A 14,116-nucleotide genomic window follows, 5' to 3' on the forward strand; every position below is an offset into this window, starting at 1 on the left:
AGTATTTACAACATATGAATCATATAAATCATAATTTAAATTTATTAATAAATTACCAATAAAAGGCAACATCTCCTCTGTAGACCAATGTTCAATTAAAAATTTAACTACTTAAATTTAATATTTTTTAATTCCTTGGCAAAATCTGCTAGTATCCATCCATTTCCGTTAGACGTTGAAGAATTACCTATAGCCCTTTTCATTCACATGCACGTGGTATTTGTTTCATCTGGCAGTTAAAAAATTACACCAAAAAAACCTGTCTTTTTTAGAATATTTATTTTTAATATTAAAAAATACCCTGTCAAAATAACAATTGCACCTCCCTGTCCGGAAGATATGTACATAGCTATGCATGAATAGTTGTATATTTTATACTCGTTAATAGTATGTACAGATCCGGATGAAATCTTCTGAAGTTCAGTTCAGATGCACCCCCTGAAAATAATCCTAGGGCGCCCATGAAAGTATCTTGTAGAGTTAAAATCGCCCTCAATTCGCCTGGCCTGTTTATTTTCTTTATATTTAAATATTTAAATTTAGTTTAAAGTCACGCCAATGATATTTTTTGTAATATCAATGTTTACCCTTTTTTAACTTTGGGGGGGGGGGATTTTTGGGGAAAATAACCGCTACCCTCCAGCCAGACCGGCATTTTTGTATTAGGCTATCATGGAAGAGTCACCGGAAAAAATTTCAGGTTGCCTAAAATACCTACTCAAAAATGTCTCACAGCTCTCGGACCATAAGTACGACTATTTTACTAGACTATTTTTAACTGATAAAACATCATAGCAGCGCCTCGTTTCCTACTGACAAAACTTCTTCCGCCCGTGATTCTCAGCGATAAAATTATGACAGATGTCACGAAGGTGTCTGGTAATTCTATTGTTGTCAGTTTGACAAACGTAATTGAGGCGTAATCAATTTTGGACAGATATAATGAATCCAGACGAAAAATCAAGACTTGGATGTCAGTCAGCTGAAGAAATCAAAAAATTGGTTTCGGAGAATGTCCACTTGAACACACAGATGGCCAGAAGCTTTATTTTGGACCCAATTTTCGGAGTTCCTATTATGAGTCGACAAGACAAGAATTCTTGTCTTGATAACAACTTCTTATCTTGTCTTGAGAAAAAATCAAGAAATTTAAAAAAATCTTGTCTTGACGTTTTCTTGACATGTTATATCTTGTCTTGACTCAAGAAATTTCAAGATCTTGAAATTTCTTGACTACCTGGTCCGGTGATTCCCCGGCGGCCTTTTTATTGCGATGCGTGCTGACACGGCCTAATAAATCCCAGGATGACCTACAGAATCTAATACCAGAGTCAAAAATACTTAAATGAGCCTAGGTCAGAAGATGCTGAGAATTTACTTGATTGGCAGAGAAGACACGAGAATGTTTACCCGTTATTATCGAAAATGGCCAAGGATTTTTTTAGAACGCCAGCAACATCTGTACCTGCGGAAAGGCTATTTTCAATAGGAGCTTTAACAATAACAAAGTCAAGAAATCGGCTAGACGTTGACTCCATGATGCTGGGGACTGAAACAAAAAAAAAAGAAAAAACTTCTGTTGGAGGGAAAGTAAAGAATGATATACTCCAACAGAAGTAAGGAAAGGAGAACAAGATAACTAACTTATGGGACAAAATGAAGAGAGGTGGGATGTAAAGAAGAGAGTGAAGTGGCTTCTACGTTGAGAAGCCGCAGTATTTACCAGAAAATTAGAGAAATTTAATTAAGCGTTCAAGAGAAAATAATTTTAAAAATATGTAATTAAAGCGCTAAAAATGATATTATAACGGGTGGACCGTTACAGGCCACTGTAACGTCTAATGCCGTTTTATCAAAAAAAGTGTTCAGTACATTAAAATATGTTATCTTTTTCACAAATTAATACCTAGTCAAAATATTTCAAGATTTCTTGATTTCTTGACATGAAATCTTGGTATTGACAAAAAATTTCTTGTCTTGTCTTGAAATCTAAAATTACTTCTTGTCTTGATCTTGTTTTAAAATCAAGACAAGATCTTGAAATTTTCAAGAACTTGGCGACCCCTAGTTCCTACGGGTGAGAAATTTTACGCTTGAAAGATGTATGTACTACCATTGGAGATGTTAAGTCACAATGACGACCTCGCGTGGATTTCGGCAGAACTAAAATTGAGGCCTTTTTTCGTTTTATGGTCCTGCTATAATGAGGATTTTTAATGTCAAATCGTTGTTAAAATCGTTGTCAGTATTTTCGAAAATCAATAAAGTGAAAAATTTAGTAGTCTCATCGATTAATCTACCAGCATCGATAGAATAAAAGAACGTGTCCCTCCTAAATTTACTCCAAATATTTTGCAACACAACATACAAATAAGAACACTTTTTATAAAAGGTTTGTAAGCTTTTAATTAAATCTTTTGTATTAAAATTTATTAATTATATTGATTTTCAAAAATACTGACAACGATTTTAACAAAGATTTGACATTAAAAATCCCCATTATAGAAGGTTAATAGAAAGAAAACAGGCCTCAATTTTAGTTCCGCCGAAATCCACGAGAGGTCGTCATTGTGACTTAACATCGCCAATAACGGAACTAATAGCAAACATTCTCGAGGATTATGCCTTTAACATGAAAGAAGGCAATGGCGAAGACTATAAAGAGTCGTCTGTAAAGTCAATGTGGAATACTACAGACTACAGCAAAAATGGTACAAGAAAAATATTTTACGGAGTACGTACAAAAATCGACACTTTCACAAATATATCTTTCAAATGTGCAAGATTGGCTAGACATACCAAGCGGAGGCAGCCTTAAAGTACCCAAGAAAAAAGGAAGCTCGGAAGCATGGACGTTAAAGTCCAGGTCCACGTTTAACAAACTTAAACTTTTCCAATCTGATGCCTGCACCGAATGATTAGAATATGATTCGCTAATCGACAGAAATCCAGAGTTATAAAATGCTTCGCAATGCTGCTAAACATACAATAATTGAATCCTGACTATCTAGCACCTCACATGACAAGACAATGTACGGTGAACGCCTACGCAGAAATGCACGGCACCTTAAGAAGAAGAAGAAGAAGAATGAAAAGCTCAGTGATAATGCATAAATATAATATACGTCGTCATTAGGGGACGTTTTTCGAAATAGAAATATTCGAGCTTTAAAGGTAAAATTATCTTACCTAAACAACATTAATTATCTGAACAAAGGTTTTTCTGAGATAAAAACTGTGACCTGTGACCTATCTGTGACGCTCTTGGTGTACCATATACTGGGTACTGCTAGTTTCTAAAGAAATTTTGACTACAGGGTAATGAACTTGATATCCTGTCTTCTGTACATTAAAAGCACATCTTATTATGATTTTCCTCTAATGGAACATATTCATGTATTATATGTCTTTTAATTAAAGAAAACTGATTTTCAAGTTACAACTTTCGGTAAAGTCGCATCTGTATTTATTAGTAAAGTAACAGGCCTATTTTACCGGATGAAAATTATCAACTGTTTTGACCTCATCACCTTAACAGTACCCTCTTTATTAACACCTTGTTCACTTGCCGTTTTCATCTTTAATACAGTATTAACTTATCTATCTAATGGCACCTATACATCTGGGACGTTGAGTTATAACAGCTTTAATCTTTTTCTATACTATTTGCTTGTTAAATGTGTAAGATAATTACATAATTTTAATGTAATCTTATTGACGAGGAATTATATTATAATTTAAATTATGTTCTGCTTCGAACCTTTTATTCTTCAATAAATACAGTATATTTATAAATACAGATATGATATAGCACTTGCATTATCTCTCTCTTCAATCCTGACCCCCCGGAGGAAGTGTAGGGAAGAGTTGGATAAAACGGGATAGTCGGATAAAACGGGATACCTAGCCTAGAGACCCAACTAGTGCTGCTATCAATCGCACAACGGCGAAAACTTGTTCCCGGTCGTCATTTTAACATTCTCAGTTCGTTTTACCTCGATGCCATTATTTGATGAAAAGTTGTTTTTAGAATTGTTTGACTCTATTTTTTTGGTACCTTGTACTTTTAAGTGCGTTGTTTTCTACATTATATTGCCTGCATATCTATACATATAATACCGGTGACTATTACATTTAATTAAGCACTCATTAACGAATATTCTCATGTGTAGTCTATCTAATTTTAGTTTCACGTTTAGGCAGGAGCCATTTTTGTTTTGAAAAATGTCAAGTTGGACAAAACCGGACACTTATAAGTTGTATAAAATGGGATACAGTTTTTTATGTCCCGTTTTATACACCTATTTATTTGTTGGCCTATTAATTTTTTAAATAGCGATAAAGCGCGTTCTCATACTGCAGAAAAGAGCAACATATTTTTATGTGACTTTTGTTCTGATATAGGTACCTAGTCCTAAATAAAAGGTCTTATTTCCCATTTTGCAATAAAACATCAAAAAGGCCTATTTTTAAGTTTCTGACTACTGAAGATATTGTTTTTTCAAAGGTAAATTATTGCTTTGTAGTCTTATATCTACTTAAATATAATTTTAGATAATTTTATGCAAAAAATTAAATATTGTGAACCTATCCTGTTTTATCCAACCGTGGTATGCTAAAACAGGATGTGCAGGACTTTAATAAATATTTTTTTTACCATTTTCCAGTCATTAAAAATAGCTAAAAATATGTTTCTTGTGTGCTTCAATAAATGTTATACCTATAAAAAATAATAATATGATAATTTCTTTAACATTTTTTCCGTAATAAAAATAAACAAGAATGGTATCCGGTTTTGTCCAACTCTCCCCTAGTGGTCGACGTTGTCGCGTATTGTCCGTCTCCAAAGATCTCTGTCTCTGGTCATTTCTTTTAACTCATGCATAGATATTTTGCATATTCCTGTAATTTGATCAATTTATCTTGTTGTGGATCTTCCTCGTGATCTTCGGCCCTCACTTTTCCTTGTATAATGGGTCTTTCCATGTTTACTGTGTTTGAGCTCATAACATGCCCAAAGTATTTTAATTGTTGGAGATTGACTTTAATATTGATATAATAAAAAAAGTAAGAGATATTATATTGATATAATAAAGGAGATTGAAATAATAAAAAAAGTAAGAACAAAAAAAGGATACCAAATGGGAGAAAAACAACTTAAAATAATCTGCTATGCAGACGACGCAATACTAATCTCTCAAAGTGAAGATGATTTACAACGTATGCTGCACGAATTTAATATAACCGCTAGAAAATTTAACATGTTAATTTCCCCAAAAAAGACTAAATGCATGGTTATAACAGCAGATCTAATAAGATGTAAATTAGAGCTGGAGGGTCAAATAATAGAACAAGTCATGGAGTTTAAATATCTAGGCATCACACTATGCAGCTACGGAAAGCTCGAAACAGAAGTGGAAGATCAGGTGAATAAAGCAAACAGAGCCGCAGGTTGCCTGAATGAAACAATATGGAAAAATAAAAACATCGGAAAAGAAGTGAAAGGCAGAATTTACAAAACAGTCATCAGACCAATAATGACATACGCGGCAGAAACACGACTTGATACAGAAAGGACAAAAAGAATGCTAGAAACAGCAGAAATGAAAACATTACGAAAAATCGATGGTAAGACGATGTGGGATAGAGCTAGAAGTGCAGATATACGAAGGAGATGCAAGGTGGACAACATTAATAACTGGGTGAAAAGCAGAAGAGTAGAATGGAACGACCACATAAGCCGAATGACAACAAATAGAGTAGTAAGGACGGCGAGAGACGGTTCCCCAATAGGAAGACGATCAGTGGGAAGACCACGAAAAAGATGGAATGACAACTTACTGGAGGCACATTGAAAAACAGACAGAGTAATGTTTATATAAAAAGAAGAAGAAGAAGACGAAGAAGAAGAGATTGACTTTACTGGAGAGTCGTTGGCTAACTTTTAGCTCTCTTAAAATTGAATTATTTGTCGGACCAAGCAATTCGTAGCATTCGTCTTCAACAGAAGATTTCAGTGGCGTCTATCTTTATTCTTTCCTATTTTCTCAGGTTCCAAGAGTCACATCCGTAGGTCAGTATTGGGAATATTAAGCAGTTGATTAACCTCATCTTTAACGCTCTTAAAATTTGACAGTCATTTAGTCATTCCAAATTGTGGTCACTTTTACTGAGGCAACTTTTGCTAGATCACATCTACGTTTTATTTCTTCTTGTAGTGACCCTGTGTTTGTGATTAATGATCCCAGATATAAGTATGAGCTCACATCCTCAAACCAGTCAATTGTGGTTATGTGCGGATGATTGCTATATAGTCTATCCACTATCATGATCTTTGTCTTTGATATGTTTAATTGCAGACCAAATATTTGACTTTCGTTTTCAACCAGTCGTATAAGATCAATCAGCTCTGCTTTTGACTATTTGCAAAGAGGGCTGTATCATCTGCGAATCGTAGGTTGTTTATTTTATGATCATTTATTGAGATGCCCTTTTCCCATCATTCAAGTGCTCTTCTCATAATACGCTCCCCATATATATTAAATAATTGTAGAGATACTATACATCCTTATCTGACACCCCGGTCTGGATGAAATTCGTTTGAAAGTGTGTCAAGCACTTAACCGAACCTGTAGTGTGTTTGTATAGTTCATTTATTTATAAGCGAAATGAGGTGTTGTGGTACGACTACTTCTTTTAGTATTCGCCATCATAGAAAAAAGTGTTGTGTGATTTGGTAGAATGCGATCTTACTCTTTAAAAAACATGTCACGTATTTCAGTGCCATCTCAGCACCTGGTTAAATGGAAGGATACTACAAATCTGGCCTCCACATAAGTGGTCTGTAGCTTCGACATGATAGGTGTGAAATTTTAAACGTTCTTATTGTTGATTGGATAGGAAGGGTGCCATAATATATCCTCCACGCTAGGTACATAGCCTCCATACGGTACTTCCAATATTTAATATTTTATTCAACTGGACAATAAAGGTAAAACACAAACAACTTTTGTTTCTTACTTATTTATTTATAAAATAATGTGACATTTTACATAGAAATATGAGTATTTAATTTGGATTAAATAAATGTTTACTTGTTGAACTTTTCCACCGTCTGCACACAACAGCTGAACGGAGCCATTAGACCTAACAACAAAATGCGAAATAAAGTGTGTATTTTAAAACTGTTGGATAAACAGTACCTACAATCAGAAAAGCTCTACCTTACAATCAGAAAAACTTACCTTTAAAAAGGTACTCGATTACAAAATATCAAAAAACACGACTGAATATCAGCTTTTTATGGTGACACAAACACATCACATAACCGACCATATAAAATAACTGAACGACAACACAAACGACAACGAACGAAGAACGAACGAACACGAACACTGAACACAGATTCACAGATAGCGCAGGATTTGTCAAAAGTCATGTTCCACCAATCACAATGCTGACATCAGCGCCTCTGACAAAATGGAAGGAAAATAAATACGATTACATGTTTTTTATTAGAGTGCGCGGGGCATGTTCGCCATATTAGTCCAGGGTAATAAGGTTTTTTCCATGACACTTGAACAGCCAGGGTACTGAAGCGTTTTTTCGACAGGTACCACCTATAAGAGCAAATTGTAACTACTTCCTGCGTAGGATCTGGCGGCCATTTTTTATTTATAAACAATTAAGTGTCAAAAAATGGCATTTTTTACTTTTTTTTTAAATCAATGGAAAACAGGGAAAGTTATGGTTTTTTTAGTACAAATATCTTCGAGATTATGGAAAAAGCTTTAAAATGACGTATTACAAAGTTTGATATACTCATTAATTGTTAATGTAATTGCGGAAAAAGGTCGGAAATGCAAAAAAAAATATTTTCGCATTTTCGCTGTTGTAAAAATTAGTGTACAGCTTTGAAATTTTTGTCAAATAAGGGTTCTTTGATGCTTAATATGTCATAAAAATTTCAAAGCGATTCATTAGATTGTTTAAATTTTATTCAAATTGTTTATCCCAAAGAGCATTATTTTGCAATAACATAAGTCAGAAAAAAAATGGCGTTAGAACCATTCCACAGGTGACAAATGAAAGAGCATGAGCTATATTTTCAACTTGGTTTAAAAAAAGTGAATAAAATATGCATTTATTAGTAATAAATAATTATGTAAAAGTATCGTAAATCTTTCCTTGTAAACTTTATATTTTGTTATATAAGAAATTATATATATTTATTACAATTTTTTATCAATTATGATATAAATAACATTACTTGGTAGTTGTGCACTTAAATCAGGGTAAAAAAGTTAATTTTTTTGGAAAAAGTTATTCAAAAAGTATATAATGAAAAATTGACGATACTTTTGCATAATTATTTATTACTAAAAAATGCATTTTTTATTCATTTTTTTTAAACCATGTTGAAAATTTAGTTCCTGCTCTTTCATTTGACACCTGTAGAATGGTTCTAACGTCATTTTTTTCTGACTTATGTTATTGCAAAAAAAATGCTCTCTGGGATAAACAATTTGAATAAAATTTAAACAAATGAATGAATCGCTTTGAAATTTGTATCACATATTAAGCACCAAAGAACCATTATATGACAAAAATTTCAAAGCTGTAAACTAATTTTTACAACAGTTATTGCGAAAATATATTTTTTTGCAATTCCGACCATTTTTCGCAATTATATTAACAATAAATGAGTATTGTAATACGTCATTTTAAAGCTTTTTCTATAATCTCGAAGATATTTGTACTAAAAAAATAATAAGTTTCACTGTTGTCCGTTGATTTGAAAAAAAGGGAAAAATGCCATTTTTGGACAGTTAATTGTTTATTAGCGTCAGTTAATGGCCGCCAGATCCTACGCATGAAATAATTACAATATGTTTCTATGGGTATTACCTGTCGAAAAAACGCTTCAGTACCCTGGCTGCTGATGTGTCACGAACAGGGTATATTTTTGTTTTATTACCCTGGCCTATATGTGTCTGCACTTGACCCTTGCGAACGCTTTACGGTAATCTATAAAGCATATGTACGTACAGTGAAATATATTGAATTCCCTAGGTTGCTAATTGCATTAGAAAAACACAAATAATGGACAAAATTAATATTGTATATAATTATATCATTTTTAATTAAATCTCAAGTAGTGTATGTATCCATTTTAACATTAATTCACGAATTGTTACATACTTTGTTTATAATACTAAAGAAAAACATTGATGAAGCGGTAGTAAATTGGGGTTCGGACAAATAATCTCCGGACAAATAATCCCGGACAAAAAATCCCCACAAATTATACCTGGACAAAAAATCCCCGGACAAAAAATCCCCGGACAAAAAATCCCTGGACAAATAATCCCCGGACAAAAAATCCCCACAAAAAATCCCGGACAAATAATCCCCACAAATTTTTTTGGACAAAATATCCCCAAAAAAAATCCCGGACAAAAAATCCCCAAGAAATATTTGCTGCCGAATAGTTCTCTAAAAGTTTTCCAAAATTTTACCAAATTTCGAATTCCAATTCCATGCTGAAAACTTAACATTTTACGTGACAAAAGAGTGTGAGTTTTTTCAAAAATCGTGGCAGATATGGAGAATGAGCTAAGGCCCCGTTCTCATGACATGCAATTAACGCGTGTTTTAATAACGCGCGATTACAACTACATACATTTTACTGAAGTCCGTTGACATGCTAACGCGCGTTGGCATGTGAACGGTCTGAAGTAAAACATATGTAAGTATATCGCGCGTCATCAAAACGCGCGTTACACGCCTATCCTGATAACGGGGCCTTAGCTCATTCTCCATATCTGCCACGATTTTTGAAAAAACTCACATTTTTTTGTCATGTAAAATTTTAAGTTTTCAGCATGGAATTAAAATTTAAAATTTGATATAACTTCGGAAAACTTTTAGAGAACTATTCGGCAGCAAATATTTTTGGGGATTTTTTGTGCGTAATTTTTTGTGGGGATATTTTGTCCAAAACAATTTGTTGGGATTATTTGTCCGGGATTTTTTGTGGGGATTTTTTGTCCGGGGATTATTTGTCCGGGGATTTTTTGTCCTGGGATTTTTTGTCCAGGGATAATTTGTGGGGATTTTTTGTCCGGGATTATTTGTCCGGGGATTATTTGTCCTAGCTTCAAAGTTTATGCATCAACTGCGGTCAAACCAGAGAGCTTTATTAAAACTTTCTACGAAGAAAATATTTTAAAAATATTTTAAAATCCATTAAAACGCAGGATATTACAATTATTAATTATAATAATTTTAAGATTTTAACGCAAAGGTTGGGAAAGAAACAGTAGAAGAATGGGGACTAGAAGAATCGAAAGGGGTTATAGGCTTATCGAATTTTAGTAGGCAGGTTGTGTTGAACATACCAACTGTATTTTAGTTTGTCTATCTTTACTTCATCAATTCATGTACACCTCATTGATGACTGTGGGTTTTCAAATTCACCCTTTTTTACATCTTAGATAATTTATTCTCACTGAATTTTATATTTTTATAATCCCAACACACTGATGTTAGCGGTTATCATTGCTTGTACCATAAACAACTTTAAAATTTAGTGGCTAGTGTAACTAACATTTCATAAAACTTTAAGTTTCATTGACAGTTGTTGTCCTGACATCAGACAGATTCGCTTTTGAACTCTCACGTATTAGTTGCCTATTAGTCACCTCTTTTAACATAATGACCTAATTAATTATTACCTAGTAACCCACTTACCACGTGTGGGAGTCATATGTTGCCCTTAAGCCATATTCATAGGAATTATATCCATCCTTTGGATTTCACTATGTTTACAATTATACAGGGTGAGTCATGAGGAACTGTACATACTCCTACCTCGTAGAGAGGCCCCTATGTGGAATAACAAATGACCATTAAAAAGTGTCTGCTCGCATTGTTTAATAATATACAGGGCGAGTATCGCATTTTGACAGAAATTTATATTCGTCATAATTTTTGAACGGTCAGATCGATGGGTCTCTTATTTGGTCAATCGTTACACTATTACCACCTAATCAACTGATTTATTCAAACTGGAAAAAATCAGGTCCGGCTTTAAAAAATTAGTTCGTTTGGGTCTTAGAAAAAATTTCACCCTGTATAAGCTTTTTGAAAACTCTAATATTAATTTTACAAATTAGACAAATAGGCAATTAAAATGACATATTTATTTTTTCCCCACACGATTACATACTTAATTTTTTTTATAAAAAAATCAAATTTGACTATGAATTAAAAATTGGGTAAAGTGAACCATAGATTTAAAAAAAATTAACTTTTATTACAAAAATTAATTTTTTTAAACAAATATTTGATTTATGTTACCACCCAATCAACTGATTTGTTCAAACTAGAAAAAAATCAGGTCTGGCTTTAAAAAATTAGTTCGTTTGGGTATTAGAAAAAATTTCACCCTGTGTACGCTTTTTGAATACTCTAATATGAATTTTACAAATTAGACAAATAGGCAATTAAAATGACATATTTATTTTTTTCCCCACACGATTACTTAATTTTTTATTAAAAAATCAAATTTGTCAAAATCGCAAGTTACCATAAAAATAAAAAAAAATAAACAACGTTTTTCTTAAAATTAAAAGTTTCACAATTTTTTTTCTATAACACGTCTAGATCTAAAACTGCCCATAACACTTCTCTTTGGACTCTATAGTTTAACATATACGTGATCAAATAGATAAATTTTAAATTTTTTCACTTAATTTTTGCGATTTAACTTTGCAATTCACGAATCTGCACCTTTTATTTTTAAAAATCCATAACTTTTCCGAGAAGAAGATTGAAAGTCTACAACAATTGTCATAGTCTTCACAATGGTAAGAGATATGTGCTGTAAAAATTTCAGAAAAAAAAAATTTAAAATTGAACGTTGTAGCGAGTTTAACCTTGATTTCATCTTTTTTTTTTTTTTTTTTCATTTTTAGGTTAAAATTCCGATTTTGACAAATTTGATATTTTAATAAAAAATTAAGTAATCGTGTGGGGAAATAATAAATAGGCCATTTTAATTGCCTACTTGTCTAATTTGTAAAATTCATATTAGAGTTTTCAAAAAGCGTATACAGGGTGAAATTTTTTCTAAGACCAAAACGAAATAATTTTTTAAATCCGGGCCTGATTTTTTTCTAATTTGAATAAATCAGTTGATTGGGTGGTAACATAAATTAAATATTTGTAAAAAAATTAATTTTTGTAATAAAAGTAAATTTTTTTAAATCTATGGTTCACTTTACCAAACTTTTAATTATTATTATTCATAGTCAAATTTGATTTTTTTTTTAAATTAAGTAATCATGCTGGGAAAAAATAAATATGCCATATTAATTGCCTATTTGTCTAATTTGTAAAATTCATATTAGAGTTTTCAAAAAGCGTATACAGGGTGAATTTTTTTCTAAGACCCAAACGAACTAATTTTTTTAAGCCGGGCCTGATTTTTTTCCAGTTTGAATAAATCAGTTGATTGGGTGGTAACATAAATTAAATATTTGTTAAAAAACTAATTTTTGTAATAAAACTAAATTTTTTTAAATCTATGGTTCACTTTACCAAACTTTTAATTATTATTCATAGTCAAATTTGATTTTTTTTAAATTAAGTAATCATGCGGGGAAAAAAATAAATACGCCAATTTAATTGCCTATTTGTCTAATTTGTAAAATTCGTATTAGAGTTTTCAAAAAGCGTATACAGGGTGAAATTTTTTCTAAGACCCAAACAAACTAATTTTTTAAAGCCGGACCTGATTTTTTTCTAGTTTGAAAAAATCAGTTGATTAGGTGGTAATATTATAACGATTGACCAAAATAATAGACACATCGATCTGACCGTTCAAAAATTATGACGAATATAAATTTCTGTCAAAATGCGAAATTCGCCCTGTATATTATTAAACAAGGGGAGCAGACACTTTTTAATGGTCATTTGTTATTCCCCATAGGGGCCTCTATACGAGGTAGGAGTATGTACAGTTCCTCATGACTCACCCTGTATAAGACTTTTAGTCTATTTTTAAAAGGTTTTAACCTTTGTATTTTTGGGTGGCTCACCATGTTCTTGTAAGTATAACCAAACTTTGTTTTTACCTTGATCATCATTTTAAGTTTAACATTTTGTCTTAATTAATACGGTTATACTTATTTTAGGTAACACTGATGATGCTCTTGTAACAGAGCGAAAACGTTTTGTTTCTATATTTGTAGCCCTTCTAGGGGTTTTTTTTAAAATAATATACCTTTTACCAAGGCAAATTTTTCATTAAATTTACTTGAAATAATAATTATATTTCAACCCCCTCTGTGGCTCAGTGGTAAGCCTACCTTTGGATTCAGGGGTCGTGAGTTCAAATCTCCGCTGGGTAGGAAATTTTTCATTTATTAAAAATTAATAAACGAAAATCGTTTATATCCTTATGAAAAAGGTACGCACCGGAGTAGGGATGGGAAAAACCTACCGGTTAAACCGGTTTTTTACTTCGCAATAACCGGTTTTACCAGTTGTTTTTTTGTCCCGGTTATAACCGGTTTTTCTTTTTAAAGTAAAAACCGGTTATTAGGTTTTTACGGTGATTAGGATCAGGTTAGGTATTATTTTGGATTCCAATCATAATTATTATTCTCAAGTAATTATTCCAAACAAAACCATAATTCAAATTTTATTTTATAAATACAGAAGCAAACTGAAAGTGCAAACTCACATCAGCCAGAAACAATTAAGTTTTATTATAATATTTTGTTGAAAAGGTATTTGTAATCATAATATTTACATAAGAAGTGATCTGGTTGAAGTAGGCGCAAACATCATCTATTTTTCACACTTGACTCTTGACATGGAAAGTGGGTGAATTACTTTTTCTGATTACCAAAAATAATGTTCTGACTATGAATATCGAATTACCGATTACGAATACGAATCTCCAAGGATTTCCCTACGTTTTCAAAAAGATACACCCATGCACCCAATTTATTTTTAAGTAAAATATTTATGTTGATATTATTTTTTTTTAAATCCCATTTGAAAGAGTCTGGGAAATTGTTTATTATAAGTTGAAATGGTTGGGTTA

General features: G+C 32.2%; 1 long non-coding RNA gene across 1 annotated transcript; it reads right to left on the reverse strand.

Moving 5' to 3' along the window:
* Positions 1 to 7,007: 7,007 nt before the first annotated feature.
* On the reverse strand, positions 7,008 to 7,334 carry LOC126888472 (uncharacterized). The gene is made up of 2 exons (XR_007699570.1): positions 7,245 to 7,334; positions 7,008 to 7,146 (listed from the first exon to the last, which is right to left on the reverse strand). It is a non-coding gene; the product is annotated as an uncharacterized LOC126888472 (long non-coding RNA).
* Positions 7,335 to 14,116: the final 6,782 nt, after the last annotated feature.

The sequence above is a fragment of the Diabrotica virgifera genome, chromosome 7, assembly GCF_917563875.1.
Source record: "Diabrotica virgifera virgifera chromosome 7, PGI_DIABVI_V3a".
NCBI classification, from domain to species: domain Eukaryota; kingdom Metazoa; phylum Arthropoda; class Insecta; order Coleoptera; family Chrysomelidae; genus Diabrotica; species Diabrotica virgifera.